Source organism: Passer montanus, unplaced genomic scaffold (assembly GCF_014805655.1).
Source record: "Passer montanus isolate IOZ18808 unplaced genomic scaffold, ASM1480565v1 scaffold33, whole genome shotgun sequence".
Classification (NCBI taxonomy): Eukaryota; Metazoa; Chordata; class Aves; order Passeriformes; family Passeridae; genus Passer; species Passer montanus.
This window is the reverse complement of record NW_024368041.1, coordinates 6536032-6561150: the sequence shown is the minus strand read 5'-3', so window position 1 is coordinate 6561150 and position 25119 is coordinate 6536032.

The following is a 25119-nucleotide window of genomic DNA, read 5'->3' as shown; positions in this document are numbered from 1 at the left end:
AGGCATAAAATTGGTTTCAGAAGAAGAAAAACAAAATGCTAGGTTCCTCTCTTGCCATGAACCTTTACTTTAAGTATAATTCTGAGAATATTATACTGGTTTGGAATAATTCAGTAACATGATGGGACTTAACAGTTTCATCTGTAATATCTAAGAGAAAATTTTCTCACTGCTTCAGAATTGTAGGGGTCATTCAAAATTCCTGAAGAAAATGTTTTCCATTTAGCACTTCAGACTTTTTTGAGTAATTTTGATAGATGTCCATTATATTTTTCTGTTATTTCTAAAGTGAAATCTAGGAATCTAAGTGGTTATTTTCAAAACTGTAGCAGTCTTTAACATAAAAGGCATCAAGAACCAGGCAGGGCTGAGGTACAGCTGTGTACACTGTGACTTTTTCATCTGGGAAAAAGATTTCCCCATGTGTACAGTTGTGTTTACTGATTTGCTTCTATAAAAATGTAAAACAAGCTAACAGTGAGACATCATCTTTGCCTGGATTGGCAGAGCTAAATCCTGATTTACACAGCTGGCATTCTTTTACACAGAAAACTACCCACACTAGCACTCCCCAGCCTACTTGTCAGATGCTTCTTCCCTAAGCATCATCCTTATTTTTCTCTTTCCTTCACTTTGTAAGAATTTACCTAATACTAAAGGCCACAAATCCAAGTGTTCCTCCCTAACTACTCCATGGGAAGAGGAATTTCTTTAGAGTCACTTTATTGTCTGCCAATAATTTGCCAGAATTTGGTCCTTACAAGTTTTCTTGGTGGCTTTGATACTCTCCTACAGCCTGCTACAGTCCTGGCTCTGCAGAAAAGGAAAGTTTTTCTGGATCCACTGAGAATTCCAGATCCTCTTTTCCAAAAAGTTAAGCACGATGACTACACAGAAACACATCAGCCAGGTAAGGGCCACCTGAACACACATCATGCATAGTCTTGCACAGGCTTAGTGACTACGTGCACATAACCAGACAGGTATCATCAGCAAATATCTCTTCCAGCTCCCACAGCAGACCAGTGAAGGGCTGTGAATGCCATGGTTATTATCCCTGCTGGAATTATCTCTGCATTCTGTTGCTTGGTCCACAAATTAACTAGGCTGACAAAAAGACTGGGTGGCCTGAGATAGAAGTTCCATGATAAGGAGGAGAATTCAGTGGGTATGGTGGTTTAATGAGTTGCCAGGACAACTTTGAGAAAAAATGATTTTTCTTCCTGCAGAGAGTTCAATAAGCCAGTGTGTTGGTTTTGCATGGCCTGTTTTTTGGTAGCTGGGGGGCACACAGAGGTGGCTTCTGTGACCATGTCCAGCAGAGCCAATTCCTGATGTCTTTGAAGATGGACATGCTGCTGGGCAAGGCTGGGTCAATTAGAGAATGGCAATGCCTCTGTGATGTTATATTTAACAAGAAATCAAAAGAAAGATAGTGGGGTAGTTTGAATTCCAGCCAGAGAAGAGGAGGAGGTGAGAACATGTGAGAGAAACAACATGGCAACACCAAGGTCAGTGGAGAAGGAGGGGCAGGAAGTGCTCCAGGCACTGGAGTCAAGATTCCTTTGCAGGCCATGGTGAGACCATGGGGAAGCAGCTGTGCCCCTGCAGCCCATGGATCCATGAGGAATGCAGAGATCCACCCACACCTCAGGGCGAAGGTGCCCATGCTGGAGCAGGTGGATGCCTGGAGGGGGCTGTGGCCCAAGGGAAGACTCAGAGGAGAGAGCCCTTGCTTCCAGGCTGGAGCAGCCTGTCCTTGCAGGACTGCACCCTGTGGAAGAGGGACCCACGTCACAGCAGTTTAGGAAGGACTGTGTGCCCGTGGGAGGGACTCACATTGCAGCAGTTTTGGGAGAACTACTGCTCATGAGATTTGGGGCCATGCTGAAGGAATTCATGGATATGTGTCTCCTGTGGGAGGGATCCCACAGTCTCACAGGAGAAGGACTCCTCTGCTGGAGCAGCAGAAGAAAATCTCGGTGATGAACTGACCAAAACCCCATGCCCTTTCTTCCTGTGCTGTCTGTGGAAAGAAGGGAGGGGTTGTGGGGGAAGGAGGGGGAAGAAAGGTGTTTTAAGGGCTTATTTTTACTTCTTATTATCCTCCTCTGATATTGTTAGTAATAAACTCACTTTCTATCTCTAAGTTGAGCCTGTTTTGCCCTTGGAGTGTTTTCCCCCTCTTGGTCCTTAACTTATGAACCCTTCATTAATTTTTTCTCTCCACTGCCCAGCTATGGCAGGGGACAGTGAGTGAGTGAGTGAGTGAGTGAGTGAGTGAGTGAGTGAGTGAGTGAGTAGCTTTTGTGGGTGCCTGGTGTTTGGCCATTGTCAAGCCACGACAGCCAATTATGGCACAGCCCCCAAGGCAGGTACAAGGGACAGACAGAGGCAGCATTTTCTGATGCTGGCATTCCCCAGCATTGACCTATGATCTAAGATCCTTCTGTTGTTCCCAAGGTCTTTATTTCTTCAGCCTGAGGCCTCTGGAGAAGATTCCAATAGAAATCCACTCATATTCTGCTTGTGCCCATTGTACAGTTAACAGAAAGTGAATTATGGGGCAGAGTTCCCCTGCATCTGATTGGTAACAGGATGGCTTATTTCTCTGAGGATCAGGAGTGAATGAAAGCCTGGAGTACCCAAGCTGTGACACTCCAATAGGCAGTGAATAATTTACACCAGCTAGTACACCTTGGAAAGGCAATATCCAATCCCGTGCCAGGCTCGATGTTACAGCAGTGACAGGACCAGGAGAAATCACTTTTAACATCTCTGAAGGCAGAGCTGTAAAGCACTGAGATGCCTTTACTATGACAGGGACACACTAACAGAGCACTCATAAGGGTAAATCACACCTCCCTCATTTCTTGAGGTGTTTTGAGAAGGCTGAGAAGGGAAAGTGTGAAGAAGGGGAATGGGAGTTCCTCATGATCAGGCACTGATGTTCCACAGGGCCGTTTTGAAGCTGGTCCTGGGCCCTGTTGGCACAGCTCCACAGTGAAGGACAAACATCAGAGCTCAGGGCTCAAAGCTCAAGACTTAGGGCAATGGTGAGGGCTTGAGTCCAGATTCCACCAACAACCAGATTCCACCAATGTAATGGAGACTAAGAGGAAAATGTGACACAATCTCTCACGTTGTGTGCATGGGTTGGGTTCCCTCTTCTGGGGGAATTTTGGCCAGTACAACATAATGGCTGCATTCCTGCCAAGGATGAGACTGGAGCTGCTGGTACTGCAGCAGAAGCATCTGTGCTTCATACAGATGGCTCTGGCCATCCTATAGACCAGCGAGATTTGCAAATTAGCCCCATGGCAAATTTTTCAACAATGGAGGGTGTTTCAGGTGCTTTAATCTAACAGAGCCCTGACAAGAGCAAAAAAGCACTCCCACACAAATCTTTGTCTTCCCCTTTTAGCAAAATCAGTGAAAGCAGTATCAGAACATCATTTTTTAACAGAATATCTGTCCCCCAAACATTGGAAATGTACATTTATCTGTACCTAATTTAGCTCCATTTTACTTCTCAGCATCAAACCCTACAATTTCTCTTCCATTTCTATATACTGTGCTGCACAGCTGACATATTGCTAACCCCATGCCAAAGCACAAGCTGTAATAATACTATCAGACCAGCATTTCAGAGAGTTTTTCCTCTCTAACCTGTGTTTGACCTTTAATTGATAAACAGCAAAGTGGATCTGATAGTAGGGTGATGCAAAAGCTTTATATCTCTCTATAACTTCAACTGATTGCACCTAAAATTGAGATAAAGTGATACAAGACCACAGTGCCTGATATGAGAAAACACATTACTTAGCACACAAGCTGAATGCTGAGGTAGAGCATGGAAAGATTACAAAAGTAGAAAGAGAGAATGTGAAACAAAAATGTCTATGCTGAGAATCTTGGTTGATCTGTCAGAATTAGTCATTCAGTTGTATACAGATTAAAACCACCTTGTTTGATTAATCTCAAGGCTTACCAGGGAATTTAGCCACACAAGTCATTAATTTCAATGAGCACGTTTGTAGCTAACTACCTTTGTTGAATCTGAAAAAGTGTACATCTTGATATGACATATTTCTTCCCAAGAGCTTCTCATGGACTGAGAGCAGCAACAACGAAGAAAAGTGTTTCTATATGTGTGAGTTTATCCAAAGGGGGTGCTTAATGCAGTGATTTATTTTCAGCTGCTACTGCTCTTATTAAGAAGGAGATAGATATAGAAATATTGTTATAAATAGAAGGCCACGTTCATGACCATGTGCTGTGAGTCATCACTGTTAATTATTCAGATGTATTTTCAAAGATACCTGGGGAATGGCAAAAATGAATGGTTGTAGAATAAGTTTAGCTATTTAGCATTTTTACTGGCATATGTGTATATGTCTAGATGTGTATCTGTTTGGTTTTCTCCTGTTTACAGTTTCTCTCTGTAAGTAAAGAGGAGGAACTGTATCACATGTTAGAAGTGGCTAGTCACACAATGCAGTGAATAATGAACTATGCATGAAAATCAGCTGACAAATCCCTCATGCTAAGCTTATTGTATGCAAACTATTTGTCAGGTGCTTGTGACTAACAGATGGATTTTTCTAGTAATCATGACCAGCTAGTGGACAGCAGACTGATCCAAAAAGTGGTGGTATTTCTAATGTGTTGTGTTCTTAGAATAAATTGCTTTCACAGCTTTATTAGCTACACATGATCAACCAGGGAAGTGTTTTGCTTCTTGCCCATTTTAGTTGTTGAGCCTGCGTGGTTCTTTTTTATAAGAACAGTAGCAACAGCATACAGAAAGAGTGAGAATGTACAGGAGTACTGCTCCACATTGAGCTTGGTTATATCAAATCAAGGATAGACTCAGGAATCATTACTTTTTTTGAAAACTAAACAATACAGTAAATATTCCCAGCCTGGAATGGAGTTGTCTACACTGATAAATGTTACAGTAATTCACAGCCTGATTCAGATCTGGGACCACTAACAGAACATCTTGCCAAACCATTCCCAGTTGCAGCCCAGCAGGGCTGTAGCACCAGTCAGGGATCATTCCTGGCACGTTTTGTAGGTGAAGCCACGCAGGTTCAGAGAGTTAGGGGTCAAGACATCAGCAGCATGGCTGTGAAGTCTCCTACAGGAATTGTTGTCACTGCCCAAAAATACATTAAAAAATCAGTTTGCTAAGGCTGATGTAACCCCCTGTATCCAGGAAAGATTTTTCACTGTGTACCAATTCCTCTACTTCCCAGATAGGTGGGACACCACCTTTTTGCTATCCTTATTTCTACTAGGACTGTAGTGGTTTCATCAGCATCTTTATCTGTCCTTGCCTTCTTGCTCCCTGTGAGGAGGAAAGTGACTTGTTCTCTTGCTAAGCCAACATTCAGCCCCACAGCTCAGCATCTGCAGAAGTTGCAAGGGGGATGCTCTGCACAAATCCATCTTACTGTCAGTAAATGTTTACTGGCTCTCCCTTCCCAAACTTTGTCTTCCAATTTATATGTCCTTGTTTTTTAAGAATCATAGAATGTTAGAAGGGACCTTAAAGATCATTTAGTCCCAACCCCACTGCCATGGTCAGGGACACCTCCCACTAGACCAGGTTGCTCAAGGCCTTAGCCATCCTGACCTTGAACATTGCCAGGGTTGTAACCTTCCTGGGCAACCTATTCCAGTGACTCCTCACCCATGCAGTAAATAATTTATTCCTAATGTCTAACCTAAATTTCCCCTCTTTCAATTTGTACCTATTACTTCTTGTTCTATCAATCACTACAATACCCCTTATTTTTTACAAATCACTCTGGGACCTTCCAGCACCTTATCTCAGTTCCAAAGTGCTTCTACTCAATGCAGTGAATAACCAGCCTGTCCTCACTCAGCTCATTTGCTCTAGGAGGCACAATCCACCTCTGTTTTGCTCATTATTTCTCCTGGCTACCATTCCTATAGCAAATGCCAGGATTCTTCCTTCAGAGAAAAGCCAAGCTGAGCTTTATCTCAGATGTGCCAATATCAGAAATAAATGATAAAAATAACAGTAAGCAAAAGCAAAGCTGTATCACCTGCTATCAACTATTGTGGTGTCTGATAAGTTGTGTGGACCATGCACACAATGCATGGCACTGTTTGGCAGCACAAATTTTCTCTGAGATCACAGACAGCCAGTGCTTTTCAACATATAATTCAATAAAGGATTTATTGAAATCCAAAACCACTAGCACTAAAATCCTGAGTTTCCTCAGTGTTTACAAAAAACACCCTTGCTTTTGCATTTGTGGAGAAAGTGTTTACCATGTACCTCCAGAGGACCAGAATTACTTTTGCTGCACAACAACAGTGGAGCTCAGGCTGAAGGATGGTGTGTTAATACCAAATCTCTGACCCACATCCTCCTTTCTCAGCTCCACATCTCCAGAACAAGCAGAGAGGAGGTTTCCTTGCCTATACAGAAGAAAGAAAATCAGCTCTCCTCACAGCTGGAATATTTGGCCATGCCCCGAGAGCTCAGTTAAACAAGGTCTGTCTGATGTACTAGAGATGTAAGAGAGCCTTTCCCTCGCACCAGTTGCCTATGTCTGTAGCAGGACTGATATGAATTCCTCACTGCAGTCGGTGTTGGGGATACCACTGTGCTGGCCACTAATTGCCTCACCCTGATAAAACCTCAGGAAGCAGCCCTAGCTCCTCCTCCTGATGCACATTCAAAATTACTGTGCCATGGCTGCTGGGGATGTAGCAAAGATCAGAGCCTCTACAAACAGCCATTATTCCCCAGCCAACACAGATGCAATGTGTTGCTTCTTTACAGATCATGTTGGCCAATTAATTCTATCAACCAACTAATTTATGCCTTGCAATGGGTGACGTAACAGGAAAAGAAATGTGTCTTGTTTAATCTCCACCTGTGTGGCAGATGTCAATAGGTTTCGTGCAATAATGTCCTGTACATAAAAGTGTCGGGTGCAGGTGAACCACTGGCAGCAGGATGAGGAGAGTTCTGCTCTGACTCAATTTCCAGAGTTCGTGCAGAGCCTCCACGTTCAGTCACCACCAGAAGGAGCTGCTCGGCTTTGCCAGGGCAGCTCCTACAGGCTCAGTACAAAGCAACACCAAAAAAGGCCAAATGCGGGAATTTGTGCCCCTCTTTGTCTTTCTTTGTGACCAGAGCAACTGACCTAAGAACTAGTACTCATTACCCTGCATCTCTGAGCAGGGGTTACTTCTGGGCTAAATTCTTGTCTTGCCACCCTGGAACAAATTTGGAAGGTCTCCATGTAAACTAAAGGGTCATACTTAGATTCTTATTAAGGAGAATTCCTCTCCTGAGATTTTAGTAACACAGAATCCTTCCCCCTCCACACCCCTTTTTCTTTTCTTTCCTCATTTTCTTTCTTCTTTGCTTCCTCTTTTTTTTTTTTTTTTTTTAACTATGCAATAGGAATCTTCTAATTTTTTTTTTTCATCAGAACAATCTAAAAGTCTGTAAGAACTGAACAAATCAGTCTGTTAGTTGCTACAGATTGTTGCTATTAATTATCCCAAAGCCTTTGTGCCAGCATATTGATTGCTTTAAAGTCAAGTGAAAATAGATGCACAGCTTAGAAGACCCATAAAAAACCCTCTACAAGAGCAAAGAGATTATTCGTCCATACCATTTAAAAATGTAGCTTGTAGGTACATGAGTATGATTAGCGAATAAGAATAAATGCAGCTCTGACAGCTTCAAAATTATAACACATACACACAGTCAACTGTCTGCCAATTCCTTAAATAAACTGATTTTCTAGAAGGAAGCTTTTCTGATTAGAAGATTCAGGTAAGGAAGGTAAGGATTTTTTTTTTTTTTTTGCCAGTATAAGGAGTTGATTTGTAGTCAAATTTTATAACACTAACCAAATCAAAGCACTCTTTCAAGTGTTTATTAGAATTGTTACTGTGGATGTACCCTTATTCCACAGTGATCTGTTTTATTTATGATTTATAATTGTATAGGTTCTCAGTGTGCTGTAGCCAGACTTTGTTCCTCTCTCTGCCTGTCGACTCAATTGGTTGCTATTTCTTCCATGCTAGATTAGTGCTTATTAGTTCTGATAGATGTTATCCTTTCAAGTTGTTGCTAGCTTGACTTTGTGGCTGGGTTAGGAGGAAAGTGTTTATCAGAACCAGAGCTGAAAGCAAGCCCTTCGATGCAGATTTTTAATTTTCATGGCTGTTGCTGGTGGTTAAACTGCTCTGCTCATTGGTGCTGTACCATGGATGAGACTGGTACTGAGCAAAGGGAGGCTGCAGATGTTCTAAAGCAGATGTTCTAAAGCAGCTGTTTCTACCCAGCCTTATCAAGCCAGCCTTGCCAGCTGCTGAGTTACTTTTCACCTAAGATCGCAAAGCTGCTCAGCAACCTCAGTGCGGGAGGCCAGCCTTTGTGACTAGAAATGTCCTCTCAGTTCTGCCAGGCACATCAACAGAATTGAGTGGCTCAAGACGAAGAGAAAGGGGAGACAGTCTTGTCACTACCTGCATGGTCCTCTCTGCTTGGGGATGCAAATCAGAGACCAGATGTTCAGCTGCAGTGGACCTCCAGCATCTAATGTATGTGGAGACACGTAATCTGGAGTTGTCTCCCACCTCCAATTTCCCCCTCTTGTTAGGGGAGTTACTTGAATCCCAAGGGCTGGTCCATCCCAACCTGTTATCTAGGACAAATCAAATGAATCACCACCTGCAGGTACCTGTGTCTGGACTCTCATTGGAGAGGACATCCAGAATGCCAGCTTAACCTAGATACCAGTTACTACAGGGCTGGAATCAGATGAGATCAATCCTCTCCCTGTGATTCCCTTTACCAAATATCCCAGCCAAGGCTGTGGCCAGCATCACTGGTTTCAGAGGGAAGGAGCAAGACATCTGCCCAAAGGAAGGTTCCTACCTGTCAGTGTTTGGAAAGTGTACAACTTGCATGAAGATTTGGTAATGAATCACCACCTGCAGGTACCTGTGTCTGGACTCTCATTGGAGAGGACATCCAGAATGCCAGCTTAACCTAGATACCAGTTACTACAGGGCTGGAATCAGATGAGATCAATCCTCTCCCTGTGATTCCCTTTACCAAATATCCCAGCCAAGGCTGTGGCCAGCATCACTGGTTTCAGAGGGAAGGAGCAAGACATCTGCCCAAAGGAAGGTTCCTACCTGTCAGTGTTTGGAGAGAAAGTGTACAACTTGCATGAAGATTTGGGTGGAGCCCTTCAAAAGTAACTGTTTCCCATTAATACTGGCTATTACTATCTTCTGAACAAACAATCTGTTTCTGAATTTCATGGCACTCTTTAAAGTTTATCTCTTATGGTAATGAATTCCTCAGGCAAATTGTGCGTTGTCTGAAGAAAAAACCTCCTTGCACCATTTTTTTTCTGAATATATTTGTTATATTAATTAAAGGGCTTCACTTCCCACAACACTTTCTTTTAATGTTAGCTTGAACTCTGCAGGTTGGAGAGAGCTGCTGCATGCATAGAGGAGTGGGCTAATCACAGGACTGGAATTAAGGAATTTATGAGAAGCTTCTCCAATATGAATTGCCCAGAAAAGGCTTTTCATTAAGCATTCATTCGCCCCCCAATTTTGCTCAATCTGTACAAATTTTACATGCATGTACCTGTATTTCTGTGTCAGCCCTGAGCAAGGACAGGACCACTGGGTCCTGGTGGATGCAGATAGTTCTCTCCTCTGAGGTCCATTTACCAATGTAAGAAGTCTGTCTTTCGGGGGAGAAATCAAAACCCTATCATATTTTGATCTGTGAGTTTAGTGCAAACTGACTACTGTGACACCTCTGAAGTGCTGGGAGGTCATCCCAGAAAAAGCCCAGTTTGGTGTCCTGAGAGTACAGTGAGAACCAGTTCATCTGGTTCACTGCCACAGATTAAACAAACAGAGACTGGTATTTGTTTTCCTTCACATGAATGTGTTTAGTGGGGCTCAAAATCGATCAGAAAAGGGATGTTTGGAGCTAAAAGACAGAATTTTTTTTTTTTTGGCTGAGTTGGGGATTTTTGTGTTAGGAAAAGTCGTTTGGCTCTCAAACCTGCCTGCCTCAGCTATATAGGTATATCAGGAGGGAACCTGTCAGAAAAGAATGGACATTTGGCAGGAAAAAAAAATCAAGTCAGACATAAAAATTAATCCTGATTAGGTTTATTAGAGTTGCAAGAAGGGTAAGTATTTATTCCATGCATTCTTTAAAGGAGTTTAATTGCTGTGTGTTCTGGTCTGGTTTTGTTTTGTTCCTCCCAGCTTTCTAAGCTTCAATTTATATGACACAAACCAATTACCAAACGGTGCTGCCTTAACCTTCCTTTGTGCTGATCCACTCAAGAGCAGAGATAGTCACTCTTCAATAGATCATTGTGCTTCCAGAAGGGTTGTTGTAAACCAAATGAGCTGCACTGTGTGCCCTTCAGCATCTTCTGGCATTGCTGATAATGGGCTTTCACTTCCCCCGGCTGCCGGTATCTTAGCGCTTTTAGCATTTAGGAAGATAATCTTTGGGGCAGGGTCGCACACCTAGAGTTGACAAAGGCACAGAGGGGTGGTTCTGCTTCACGGAGCAGTGGGAACGGAACGGGAACAACCTCTGAATTTAGATTTAGAACCCATGAGTGCTGAATAAGCTTGAGGCAGTTGTGGTACAGCCCAGCTCTCAAAAGGGTGCACCCCAAAACAGCTCCCAGTGCTGGATGAAAGCACCTCTCAGTTCCCTCTGAGCCTGCATGGAGTTGCTTCAAGAGAATCATATCTTAATCTGACATCCCTGAAAGGTGGAGGTGACCAGGAGGGACATTGTCTTTGGCACCCACTGCCTGATGCTCCAGCCTGCCTGCAGTGAGGCAAGAAACATCAATCATGGCTGAATTCTCCAAGCTGCTTAGCAAAGCAGAGACAATCAAGAATCTGAGTAATTTTATGTTGACTGTTACAAACCCTTGAAAACACAAGTTACTTCCTACTTATCTGCCACCTTGTCCTAATTCAGGCTCTGGGATGCACATTGCTATGAAGAAGTCTCTGTGCAAGCACTTTGCCATTCTTCCTTCATTCCAGAAGAACAAGGCAGCAACTGAGTTTTTTCTGGGGCCTCTGGCTAACATTTCTTCACTCTTTGATCCAGAGAGGGTGTGCAGGACAAGCAAAAAGGCAGGTTTGCCTGTCAGTAGTGACTGGAGGAGGGTTTTTGGAGGAGCCTTCGGGCTAGTTTCCTCCCCCCACATTCCTGTGCCTGTCACGGCTTCAGCAGCGCAGACAAATGGTCGGATACACTTGAGTGCACAGCCCTGCAGTGCAATGGGGATACTGCCCCCATCATGACTCTCGTGTTAAACTATTTTAAGCAGAAGGAGGGGTTGCGAAGGAGAAAAGAATGAGATAAGAATGTGTGAACTACTTTTTCTTTCTCTTTTTCTTAGTGAGTCTTTGTTAGAAAAGCTGCCAGCTGTGCACTGTGTTATGCCAAACAACTCTACTAATCTCTTTGCATGGACAGCAAGGTCGTGCTCCGAACACTGAAGAGATCCAACTGGAGCATTATGATCGGCTTTCCTCAAAAACTGGTGATGCTTTGCTCAAAGCTGTACTGCAGGCAGCATTGCTGAGGCCCAAGTTTTGGCTTTGGTCACTGGTGTGAAGCCTCATTAGGGTTGTATGGCTGTAAATGAGAGCAGGGCTTGTCTAGAAAGGTGGAAACAGAGCACTGCTAACTTTATGGGACTGACTGGGGTCAGCCCTTGGCTATTGCACCAAAACGCTGCAATACCCACACAACTCTGCACCCGCAAGAAATTTGTCAGGGGCACTCTTCACAAGCCCCTAGGAACACAGACGTCGTGTGATGGAGTTTGAGCGCCCCTTTGTGCTCAAGGGGACTGGGACTGGAGAGATCTGAGGCCCAAGTTTTGGCTTTGGTCACTGGTGTGAAGCCTCATTAGGGTTGTATGGCTGTAAATGGGAGCAGGGCTTGTCTAGAAAGGTGGAAACAGAGCACTGCTAACTTTATGGGACTGACTGGGGTCAGCCCTTGACTATTGCACCAAAGCGCTGCAATACCCACACAACTCTGCCCCTGCAAGGAATTTGTCAGGGGCACTCTTCACAAGCCCCTAGGAACACAGACGTCGTGTGATGGAGTTTGAGCGCCCCTTTGTGCTTTGTGCTAAAGGGGACTGGGACTGGAGAGACAAAGTGGGGACACGTGTCATTCTCAGATTTTCGGTTTTCTTAGCAAAGAGAGGTAACAAGTCAGGTGTCACATGCAAACAAGCATTGTTTTCTCTTGCTTTTTCCTTTAGCAGCTAAGCACTTAGCAGATACTTGAATGAAAGGACACGCTCAGTTTGCCAGGGAACCAGTTGAAATCTGAAGTTATTCAGTTGAAACCAATAAAGAGATGGATCAAAATTTGGCCTTGTGCCTGGCTGTGGAGTCCATTCTGAACAGACTACAGAAAAAATACCTGTGGATTGCAGACCATATCTGCAAGAGAAAGTGGAATTTGCCAGCGAAGAAAACTTCTCATTTATAAAGCTTTCAAGCAACTCACTTTGAGATATTTGCAGCCTGTTTTTTTCTGAAGTTATTCAGTGGAAACCAGTAAAGAGATGGATCAAAATTTGGCCTTGTGCCTGGCTGTGGAGTCCATTCTGAACAGACTACAGAAAAAATACCTGTGGATTGCAGACCATATCTGCAAGAGAAAGTGGAATTTGCCAGCGAAGAAAACTTCTCATTTATAAAGCTTTCAAGCAACTCACTGAGATATTTGCAGCGCCTTTAAAAAAACACCTCAGCTGTAATGAGCTTATGTGTTAAATGAACAAGTGTGGAAATTAGGACATGAGATATTTGCATAGCAGCCAGGAGATAATTACTGGTGATAGTCCAAGCTGAAGAATAGCATCTATTGTTTCCAGAAACTAGTTTTTATAAAACAACATGAACTTCCTGTACTCAAAACACTCACATCAGCAATGCCTACAGTGTTATGTAGCAAAACTATTAACAAATGAGTACATGGGGGGGAAAACCCCATCCTGGACAAACTGTAAAGGACTAAACCTAATTAATTGTTAAAACTAATAATACAGTATGTTTAGAATGTCTCTGTACTGTATATCTTTCCATTTAGTATAAAGTGCAAATATATGCTGGTGAAAACCACTGGATTTTAGTTACAGAATGGCTAGATTACAAGCATATTTATACACACACAGAAATGTAGACATTAATTAATGACCTGTTAGGTCAGGAGGCCTGCAAGAGCTGGGGATCCCCTTGTTGGGCATGACTAGGAATAGTTCAAGGCTTAGTCTAAGAGGGTTGGCTGGTAATATACACTAGGAAATATAATTAGTCACTAGAAAAAGAATTCAACTTTACTCCAGCACCATGTGAGTTCAGTTCTCTCAATGCAAAATGCAGCCACCCAGACTGAGATCTCTGAGACTCATTTTTGTTTGGTGAAAGAGTAATTAATGCTGCATAAGGAAAAAAAAATATGAAAGAGCACTGATGGCAAAGTGGCAAATGCCACAGGGAGTTTTAGGTCAGTAAGCAGGGAGGACAGCCCCAGCCAGACTTGCCTCATTTGTAAGCCTAACCTCTTGACTGACAAAAAAGAAGCACTTTAGTTGGAAATTTCTTGTGGAGGTATGCAAATGGAATAACGAAAACCAAATCTGTATTTATACTTTAAAGCACATGGAAGCTCTGAGTGTTCTGGTGAAGAAAAACCCCATTATTTGCTTGGTGTTACATTTCTCCTCCCTGTGCATCTGCCCTGGGTCGCTGCTGGTGACAGATGCATGGGCTGTGAGCACCCAGGGCTCACATGCTCTCTTCCTCCTTATGTTCCAGTGACTCCTGACAAATAACAAACTGCTAAAAATGGTGCTGATTGGTTTCAGAGACAGATCCAGAAGGCCAGGTCTCAATTACACCCAGTAACACCGGACTAACCATTAAATCAAGGCTCAGTGTCTTAAACAGTTCTAGGAACACCTGTGACACTCCTCCTTGTGACTTCCCTAAAACTCCTCATGAATTTACCGGGCCCTCCGTGCCAGTGAGAATGGAGCAAGGTGCTGAACGTTTGAGTGAATGCTCCTTTTGTCCTCGCTGTCAGTCTGTGTCACACCAGCAGATGCTGGGAGCAAAAGGCCAGGCCCCATGTGGTCTCAGCTACAGTGGCTCCATGGCAGCAAGCAGAGCAGTGCCAAGCTAAATCACAGATCGTATCATCAGGGCTGGAGAGGATTATAATATCTGTAATTTTTAACCTGCTAGCCCAACACCACCCCCACTACCCCCTGAATTTTTTCTTCTGTTACATTCCTCATTCTTTTTACTCTTCAAAAGTCATGTTTTGATAGGAAACTAGTGGTCAGGTATTGTTATGATATGTGTGGCAGAAGAAGGCAAGATAAGAGATGCCATAAAATGTGTGTACACATTGACAGAATATTCATTTCCAGGGAAATTGGTGTTTGCTATTTAACCCTGATCATCTATTCTGCCCACTCCCTCCCACCAGACCCCCCTCCTCACAGTCTTTCCTTGTCTCTCTGTTTTATCTTGGTGTCATGTTGCAGTAGCTCTGGGAAAATCATTGTCACTCCCTTTTACTCCTTAGGAAGTGGACAGAGCTCCAAGCCTCAGAGGTACAGAGACAACCAACTTTTGAAGAACCTTTGAAGAGTCACACCAGACATGTCTGTACAGAGTAACAAGCGGAGTTTGGGACAGTTCTGGGAACCAATCCCAAATCCTTTAATAGCTGAACAAATGCACAATTCATCCCATTTGGCTTCTCATAGATGTGACCTCTTCCCTGGGACTACCCAAGGGTCAGCCCCACAAATTGGGAGGGAGGGAGGGAGGGAGGGAGGAGGGAAGGAGGGAAGGAGGGAAGGAGGGAAGGAGGGAAGGAGGGAAGGAGGGGAGGAAGGAAGGAAGGAAGGAAGGAAGGAAGGAAGGAAGGAAGGAAGGAAGGAAAAATACACATATCCACCTAACACTAAGTTTCAGTTTTCTAGGATGATGTGTTTCAGTGACTATTTATTATAGGAAAGGGGTGTGGGTGTGAGTGTGTGTAGGAGAGTGCAGCACAGGAATATAACTAGGAAAACTGAACAAGCGGAGTAAATCAGTTAGAAGAAGCTGACCAAGATGGGACAAGGACAGAGAGAACCTCAGAACACAGGAGCTGGTCTGGAGGTGCTGAGACTGGAAAGCATGTTTGATTGTTCCCACACTCATGGAAAACAGACTTAGTGCATGTAAATACATACAAAGAACCACATTCAAGATATCTAGCCCCAGTTTGTCCTCCTAATTAAAATTGTGTATAATAGCTGAGAATGGGGCAGTCTATACAGATCAGACCACCCTTCATGTTTCTATTTCAAAATTAATGTACCTCAAGTTGGTGATTTACCATTTTATCCTCCTGGTTCATATCTAGATGATAATTTCTGTTGTTCAGTTATTCATCCCAGAAAGAGCACTGATAAGGTTTTCAAAAACACACTCTTGGGAGAGCCATGCCCTTAGACCATCAATATCTCACCTTGTGCACCATGCAAGTACTGTACTCAGAAGGAAAGATAGGAAATATAATTTATTCTCCCCCATACCTCTGTGCCATTGGGAATCAAGAAAACCTGCATTCCAGTTCCTTTCACTGAAAACCCTCTCTAGGAGACTTATCAAACTGGGATGACTCTCCAGTGCCTTAGGCCATTAACAAAACTTCTTTACATCCTGAAGGCATCCCCCTGCAAATTTTTGACACAGACACACACAAACACAGATTTTCAAATGGGTTTACTCTCCTGTCACTTGATGCATAAGGATGGGCTGATAAAAAAAGGGCAAAATGCTCAGAGATCTCAGTGGCAATAACAGAGCCATGGATATGATGATGCCAAGGGATTCTCCCTGCTACTGCTGAATACAGCCAATGTATCCTGCTGCATTGCCCTGGAGACACAGAACAGATACACATACGTGACATAGCATCATTTTATATGTAAGAATATTTCATTGACTTGTGGTACTGTAGCAGAACCAGAGAACTAGGCAAAGCTTCCAAACAGCTTTGTTGATAGACAAAAGGAATGGAAGTGCCTTGTAAACTGTTGGTGTCACATATTACATATGAACTTTTGACATGGCTGACTCCCTGCTGTTGCTCACTGTATGCCATAATCCCTTTTCCTCCTGCCAGGCTTCAATCTGTACAACATAACCCTTGCTATTCCTCCAAAGAAAGGATTTTAGCAGCATCTTAGATTTTGTACAAGAATTCTATTTGAAAGTCAGTCTTGCAGTTAGCCTTCTGGCATGCAATCATTTTATATGTTTTAGACTCTCAGATCGATTCTCAGGAGTTTGCAGGTCTCAGCCTCAGTAAGAGGATCCCATCTTTGGATAAAGAACAAGAAACCACTGAAGAGTGGAGAAGCCAGACCTCTTGTAGTATGCAGGTATGAACAAAGTTTTCAGAAAGGAAAAACTGTTTTTAATCCCCTGTGTAGAGGCCACATGTTCAAAAGTGCCAAATGCTTTAATAGCTCCCCCTAAAATTCCTTCAGATAAAGTTTAAAAGACTGTATTTATATTTGGATCTTCTTGACTCAGTAGTGAGAACTGAGCTCTGAAAAATTCACCTTCCTTTTACCAACAAAGCCTAAATAAATATTAATAAAGAATAAATATTATAGTGTGAAATAAAAAAAAAATAAAGATGGGAAAAGACATAATGTGATAACTTTGTTATCTTTTCGGTTTCCATTTTGTGGGTGTTGCACAAATACAGTTCTACTAAGGAAAAACATTGACTGGAAATTTTATATTAACATTTGAATAAATGAAAAAATAATCTGATAATTTCCAGCTTGATGTGAATGTAGTTGCATGGACTTCAAAAGTCCATCTTAGGCAAAACTCAAGAATTTATTTGAAGCAGGAATATTAAAGGCCTTTATTGCTTTTTGCAACTGGGATTACCTTGCAGGGTTTGTATAAACTTTGCTTTGCTTCCTGAGGTGAAATTATGTGATATCACCTGGTTTATCTGTAGGTTGCCCTAAATTATTTGATAAATGCTCAAGTGTTTCCCATTGTGTTTTCAGTGTTGTATGTTAACAGCAGACTGTGTAGAAGATGAGAGGGGCTCAGACCAAAGAACAAAGAACCAGTAACCATCTGGTATCAGTGTGATAACCAAAACTTTGCATGGTATCAGTTCAATAACCAGGTTATTGCTACTTCTCTTAGCCCAGGATGCTATGCCCCAAAACTGCAACATTTAACATAAAATCATAGAATGGTATGGCTTGAAAGGCACCTGAAAGATCATCTAATTCCCATGTCCTCTGCCAAAGGGAGGGACACCTTCCAGTAGATAAGGCTGCTCAGAGCTCCCATCATCCTGGTCTTGAGCACTCCCAGGGATGGGGCATCCACAGCTTATCTGAGAAACATATTCCAGTGTCTCTCACTGTTACCACTCTCACAGTAAAGAATGTTTTTCTAATATCTAATGTAAATTTATTAATTTTCACTTTGAAGCCATTTCTTCTTGTCCTGTCTCTACATGTCTTTGTAAAAAGTTTCTCTCCATCTTTCCTGTAAGTTCCCTTCGTGTACTGAAAGGCCCCAGTTAGATCAAGCCAAAGCCTTCTCTTCTCCAGGCTGAGCAATCCCAATTGTCTCAGCCTTTCCTCATAGGAGAGGTGCTTCATCCCTCTAACCATTTTGGTGGCCTCCCCTGGACTTGCTCCAATTCTGCTGGGGGCCCCAGAGATGGATGCAGCAGTTATGAGTGTGAATATAAGATCCTTAGGTTATTCTTAGAGTAATATAACTTCACTTGTACAGAATTTTAATAATTTCTCTTAGAGAATAACTGAACAATTTAGGCTGGAAAAGGTGTCTAAGATCAAGATCAACTGTTCACCCAGCACTGCCAACTCCACCACTTAACCATGTCCTTAAGTTCCACATCTACGTGTCTTTTAAACACCTTCAGGGATGGTGATCCCAACATTTCCCTGGGCAGTCTGTTTCAGTGCTTGATAACATTTTCTGTGAAGAAATTTTTTCTAAATATCCAAACTAAATCTTCCCTGGTGCAACATACAACCACTTCCTCTTGTCCTGTCCCTGTTACCTGGCAGAAGAGGACGACCCCCATCTCTCTACAACCTCCTCTCAGGGAGTTGTAGAGAGCAATGAGGTCTCCCCGGAGCCTCCTCTTCCCCAGGCTAAACACCCCCAGCTCCCTCAGCTGCTCCCAGAAAGGTCTTTGAATGAAATACAGCCACAGGCACTGGAAATAGATAAAAGAATCCAGTACTGTTCAGCCACAGCCCCATTAAATAGGCTAAAGAATCAGGATCTTTCTGGATTCAAATTTCATACATTTGTTTTTTGCATAGTGGCCCATCTTCAGCAGAGTACAGTCCCACGAAGATTTTAGATGACACTGGTGGAAAAACATCCCTAGAGAATAAGAACTGTGGTACCTCTCTCAGGCAGATTAAAGCCTTGGTCTCAGACTTGCTTCTTTCTCACAAGAGTTCTAGCCAGAAGAGACAAAATTCAGCTGCAGATGCTTCTTTCTCTTCCTTTTTGGTCAGCCATGTTCCCTCAGACAACATGGGTTTTGTGGCCCAGTTTTTGACCTGGAGAAAGGAAGGGAGAAAGGTAATTTAGTTCCACTCAGCCACAAAGAACCTAAGATAAGCTCCTCAGACAGATTTTCTGATCTGAGTGAGCCAGCCTGTGGAGGATCCTGAACAGAGGTTAAAGAGAGCTTCAGTCAGTCTGGCATGCAAAACACCCACGTCCCTTATGGAGGTACACTGGTGTCTCAGCAAGGCAGCTGAAATGTGTTATTTGAATAATGACAGCTATTAACATGAAAACAAATAAATACTGGATGTGAATAAAGGCAGCATGTAAGCAGAGGAAAATGTAAACATCATTATCAAGGTGTAGAAGATTTTATAATGGCATTATGGAAGTATTAGGGGGAAGAAAAATGTAGTTGATTAAGGGCAGGAACCAACACATGGAAACAGGAATATTGGTCACACTGGCCTAAGGATTTCATTGCTCCTTACTGGAGCTTTTTCTATGGTTCTGCTCTTTTTATGATCTCCTCTGTGTCAGAGGGAACTTTCACCCCTCTGATTACATCTCTGTTCCCATTTTCTCTAAATGGACACAGACTGTTGAAAGTGGAAGGCAGTTTTTTGCTTTGTCTACTTCTTCATTCAAATTACCATTAAGCTCATTGAAAACTGAGGTCTAAATAAAGGTGGAATACAGCCTGAAGAACTGCAATAAAATGCCTAAGGGCTTCTGTAGGATGTTAATTAATCTGGTTCATGTGGGGAAGATGGTTGATAAGTTAGTGAATATTCGAGCCATTTCAACTTTACAAGAACTTAACTGTTTTACATACTATATTCTGCAGAAATCCCCCACTGGATTTCACCCTCTAATGTCTATAAAATAAAGGCAATACATATTCTTAGCACATAAGCAATAAATAGGAAATGCTCTTATGGGATACACATTAGTTCCCACAATAAAAGAACACAAATCAAACCCAGCAGCTGAAGAGCAGATGAGCAAATGATTATTTTGGGCCTCTAATGAAATGATATTGTGAAAGGCATTAGACAGATTGATTAGAGCTCAGCTGACTGACAAAACTGCCCATGATGTCCACCATTATAATGAATCTAACTAAACCATCTCCTTGAGAGTGTGCACTGGTGTGTGCATCCCTATGCACGTGTGTCTTTGTGCTTCACAGCAAATTAATCATTGCTTTTTCTTTATAGTGCAAAAAACAGTGTAACTTGTACAGATCTATGCTTTAGAATTAGCTATGAATACAGTCTCTGGGTAGGACTCCTGCAAGGATTCATTTTCAGTATATCTGACAGTCATTTCAATTAACACATTTATCAGCATATTTACAACATGCAGTGTGAAATAAAGATCCTGTTAAAGAAAGAAGCAAGCTGAATCAATCATCTCAGATTAAAAACCAGTAAAAATTAAATCATTACTACCAGTTAATATTGAAGCTAAAAGCACAGTAAGAATAGAAATGAAGATTGGATGTTTATACCGTTAAGGAGGATATTGAGAGAAAAAATATCAGGATTAAAAAGAAAGCAAGATCAAGATCTTTTGCTAGATAAATGTTATTTGTTCCATTTGCTTTAGCAGAACACTGCCAACAGCCATTAGTGATGGATCTGACAGCCAGTCTTAGAACCTGTGAAGATCAAGGTTTGGAAATTGTTCCTGGAAACAAAGATCTGCATGTGGGTTGGAATAATTAAAGGCAACAGTTCAGGTTGAGAAGTGGCTGACTACGAATCATCCTTGCAAAACTGACTTGGGGTGCTGAGGGACAAGGAGTTGAACATGAGTTTTGCCAGCCGGTTTTATAGTGAGAAATGTCAACTGCACAAAGGGCTGCATTGGCAGAAACACAGCTGAGAGTCTGAGCAAGTGGATTTCCCCCTCTGCTTTTCACTTGTGAAGAGATCACATCCAGACTACTGAGTTCAGTTTGGGCTTCACAGGATAGCAAAGTCATCAATGAGCTAAAGCAAGCTCTTCACTTGGATGGTTAGAGACCAAAGCATATGATGGACAAGATGAGGCTTCAGAAGCCAAGCTTTTTTAGCTGCCAAGAAAGAAGGCTAAAGGGAATAATGTTAGTATTTTCAACTACCCAAAGAGAGTTTAAAAAAGAAATGAATCCAGATTAAGGGCTGGCAGACACATGGTACAGCAAATGGAAAATAGAAATGCCAATTAGCTATAAGGGAAAAGTTCTTCACAGTGAGAGTGGACAAACATGACATCAGAGACCCAGAGAGGCTGTGCAGCCTCCATCCTTGGTGATATTCAAAGCAAGGCAGCACAAAGGCCTTGAAGGACCTGATCCAACATTGATGCCACCCTGCTCTGGCCTCTGGAGTTCCCTGTCAATCATAGCTTTGTAAGATTTTAAAGAAGAATAGAAATGAGGTGTAGGGAGAAAAAAACAGAAATGTCACTGCACAAAATGAGATTCAATAACCAAGGAATATGTAAGGCAGACAGAAAAGAAGTGCCTAAGTTGAATACTAAGCCAGGCCTAAAGAATTGTCATCTGGTTATAATAGGCTTAACAAAGACAAACTTCATCTCCCTTTGGAAATCAAAGCCCTGCAGGCTTCTTGTAGGAGGTAATTGAAGACAAGAATAACCTTGAGCTCCAGTCACACTGTACTTATTCATTGCTTATTTAAGACATAGCAACCTATTGTATATTGCTGCAATTTGTATAGCTAATTATATAGAACTCCAGTTACACATTGTGTCTAATTGCTGGAATATACATCCTCTGAAGCCATTAGGAGTGCTACCACTGACTCATTTGAAGAGTCTAATTTAGCCAGCTGAATTATCTGACTCATCTTAGTAGGCTCATCTCAGCAGGCTTTTCTAATGCTGTCCTTTGGAGGAGCTTGTCTCTGTACAGAGAGCCTGGGGAGACTAACCTGAGGGGCACGCTCAGTGCTCTGGGAATGCTGCCCTTTCTTTCCCCCTTGATAAAGGAGAAATGGTAATAATTGCATACATGCACATTTGATGTGAGAATCAGTTGATGTCAGAGCAATTTAACTGTAGAAATACTAAAAAATCTATTCAATTTGCCAGAGCATAAAAATTACCTCGTTGAGAGATTGGAAGGATGAATTGGAGGAAGGGTTGCTGACCACTGAAAAGTCAGATTTTCAACAATATCAATTAATATGGTGCTTTCAGGGCTGTTTGAATACTCTTCCAATAAAACAGTGTTTAAAGGAAATCCAGTTAATTAGGGTTTGCAGAAACCAGAAGATAGGCAAAAACCTTATGATAAATATTGAACTAAGGAAGCAAATCTGTAGTAAGACGGCTTCAATAAATAAGAGAGTTGTGCTGAGTTTTCCTCTTTGTGATTTGTGGTCATTGAGTAGTTACACAGGTACTCAGGGGGCTTATGAGGCATAAAAATGTTTGAAGAGGCACATAAAAAAATATAAATTCTAGAATATTCAAGGCATAGCAACATTTCTGAGGTCAAATGCATCTGCTGCAGCTGAGTTATATATTTTGTACAATAATATACTCTATATTCTTACAGATATTCTGTATATTCTACTCTACTAAAATAGATTTGTTGTTGTACCTTTACAGTAACTGAATAGGGCAGAAGAAGAGCCAGAAATATTTCATTTCTAGAAGGCAATTAACACTTTGGAGAACAAATGAGAAATGTAGAGAAGAAAGAGGTACAAATGGGGGAAAAGGTATGAGAGAACTGGATCATGGAAGATATTGCTGGTAGTGTCAAAGAGAGTTGAGAGTGGAGTGCTGGTTTGGAAGAAGTTATTACAGTTAGTGCAGTCTGAAAGGAGGTGAAAGAAGGGACTAGGAAGGGTCTGGCATCATCGAAGTCTGACTTTAAGTACTGCATTTAGCACGTGGAGGGTTGAAAGCAATGGATTTTGATAAATTAAAACAAAAGTAGGTCTATATTTTAGGAAAAAAAATACATCCTCTGAGTGGAGGAGCATGAAGGAGGAAATGAGAACAGGATAAAAGGTACACAGGCAATATGTTGGAATGCTGATCATAAATTAAGCAGCAGGGGTTAGATAAAGTAAAAGTTCCTGAAGGAAGGAATTGCTAGTTAAATTTTATCTGATATGCAATATCTGATCTGGATAGCAATCAGTGAAATCTTGTGCAGAGAGCAAAATGGAAAACAGGGCTTAAGAAATGACCTGCCACCAGGAATGTGTGATGTACTTCATATGAATGAACCTCAGTAGCTTTCAGAGAAGTAAGGTGAGAATAAGCACTAAAAAAAGTAAACTCAGAGCTGAAGAAGGAAACCTCTACAGGACCCTACTGAAATTACTGCTGGGACATCCACGCTGGACCCACCTCGCTCTGTGAGACCTCCATGAATGACCTGGCCTGTCCTTGCTCTGGGCAGTGCCAAAGACCAGATCCCACTGCTATTGCTGAGGCCACTGAGCGGTGTCACTTTATCTGAGGAGATGTTATGCAGCTGAGGGCAGTATCATAGAACGTGATACTGTTGTAAGATTTCCTCCAGGCTTTCAAAATGCTGGAGCCACACTGACGCTCAGCAGAGATGGACCTTATTCTACCTGAAGCCGTGCAACTTTGGCACAGACAGGCCAGATGGTCAAAATGATGAATATCTTCCACTTACAATTCACCCTAAAGCTCTCTTGAACTTCTTCTGGTGTGTGGACAGCCTACTTTGCTATGGTATGCTCTAAGACAGCCAAGCCCATTTCCAGATGCAGCCAATAAAAAAAACTACCTACACTGCACAGAAAAAGGCTTCTGTGATGCAGATTGCAGCAGTCCAAAGATTATTTTGACAATTTTTGTTGGCTCTGGCAAAATGTGTCTCCCATTAACTAACTTTATTACAGTCTACTCAGATCCCTGCATCTGCTTAGGATCTAGGCACCATGGGTGCCAACTTCAGCAACATCAGAATTTGTTAAGACAGGAGAGGTTTTTTTACCTTTTACAAAGGCATCACTGTGCACAGACTGGAATGGGGTGTTATTCATCTCTTTAAATTAGGTTGTCTGTTGGCTGCATTCCTGTTACACTCACTGGAGATCTGGTCAATACAGCCAGAAGGCATCAGTCAGTTTATTCTAAAGCAGACACTTACATTTAGGTCAGATGAATCATGCCCCAGGTATTATGGATAGTATTGACTGGCTCTCCATAAACAGAGTTGAATTCCACATAACTGCCTCAAAGGTAAGCACTTACATTTTGGAAATGTCAAGTTAAAAAACAGCATCTTGCTAATCCCCCTAATAGTCATTCAAGGATCAGAGTGACAACAGAGGTCTGGGGAGGTTCACATAAATTCCCAACAGGAAGTATGAACTCACAGCTGTACAAATGCTTCAAGAGCATTGTTTCAGTCCTGACCTCACCACAAACTGCATCTGCCACCTCCTGTGTCACTGAGTCACTTTGTTTCTCTGCACTTTTCTCTCTAGCATGGACGCAGTGACATTCCACTTCCCAGAGTGTTCTGTTGCTTATGTAGACTGAGAGCTCCTACTGCATCTTGCAGGGCTTAGCGCATGCAATCCAATATTTCATTTCAAACCTCCAGTTGCTGCTGTGATATGAGTAAATAATGGAGAAGACACAACAGCTAGTCAGGAGAGCTTTCAGTCCCAAGAATGATTGCGCTTTTAACTAAGAAAAGTATGTTTTCATACTGGATTTTGTTCTCTTTTTGGTGTATGTTATTGCTGCTGAAGAAAGTGATTTATTTCAATGCTTCCTCTTGTATAAAAAGAAGAAAGCTTAGCTCTTGTTCTTTCAAGAGTAAAAGTAACCTTACAGGGTATAAAATAAATATTTAAAATGGATATATTGAAGGAGTAAGGGGAAAAAAGTAATGCCACAGAAGGATAGCAAGGATTTTATTTCAGGGTAATGACAGCTTCTGTTGTCTCTGCCATCAAATAACTACGAACTCAGGAAGGCTGCTGCATGCAAATGAAGGTAAATGAAATATAGGTGTCCACATGATATGCATCATGGTCATCTAAATTGCAGGAGAGTCTCCTCAGCACAGAGGCCAGTGGATGCTGAGTGCTCCCACATTAGGGGTGGTCCCATGAGAACAAGGTTAAAACTGGTTAAAAGCACAGCAGGGAGAGCCGTGCATTGTACCTTCCTTCAGTGTCTTCATTTTGGATTGGATTTCCTCCCTCAATGCTGTCAGGCCACTAAGCTCCTCCAGTGGTGGAATTTATTTTATCTCTGTTCTAACCCAGGAGAGAGGGGAATTGTGTGCTGATTAGGTGATACGCTGTCACCACTCCACCAGGCAGCTACTCCATACCTGTCTGGAAATCAAATGCTGATCTGGGCAGGAGAGATCATCCTTCCAGAGCCACGGCTTTTCAC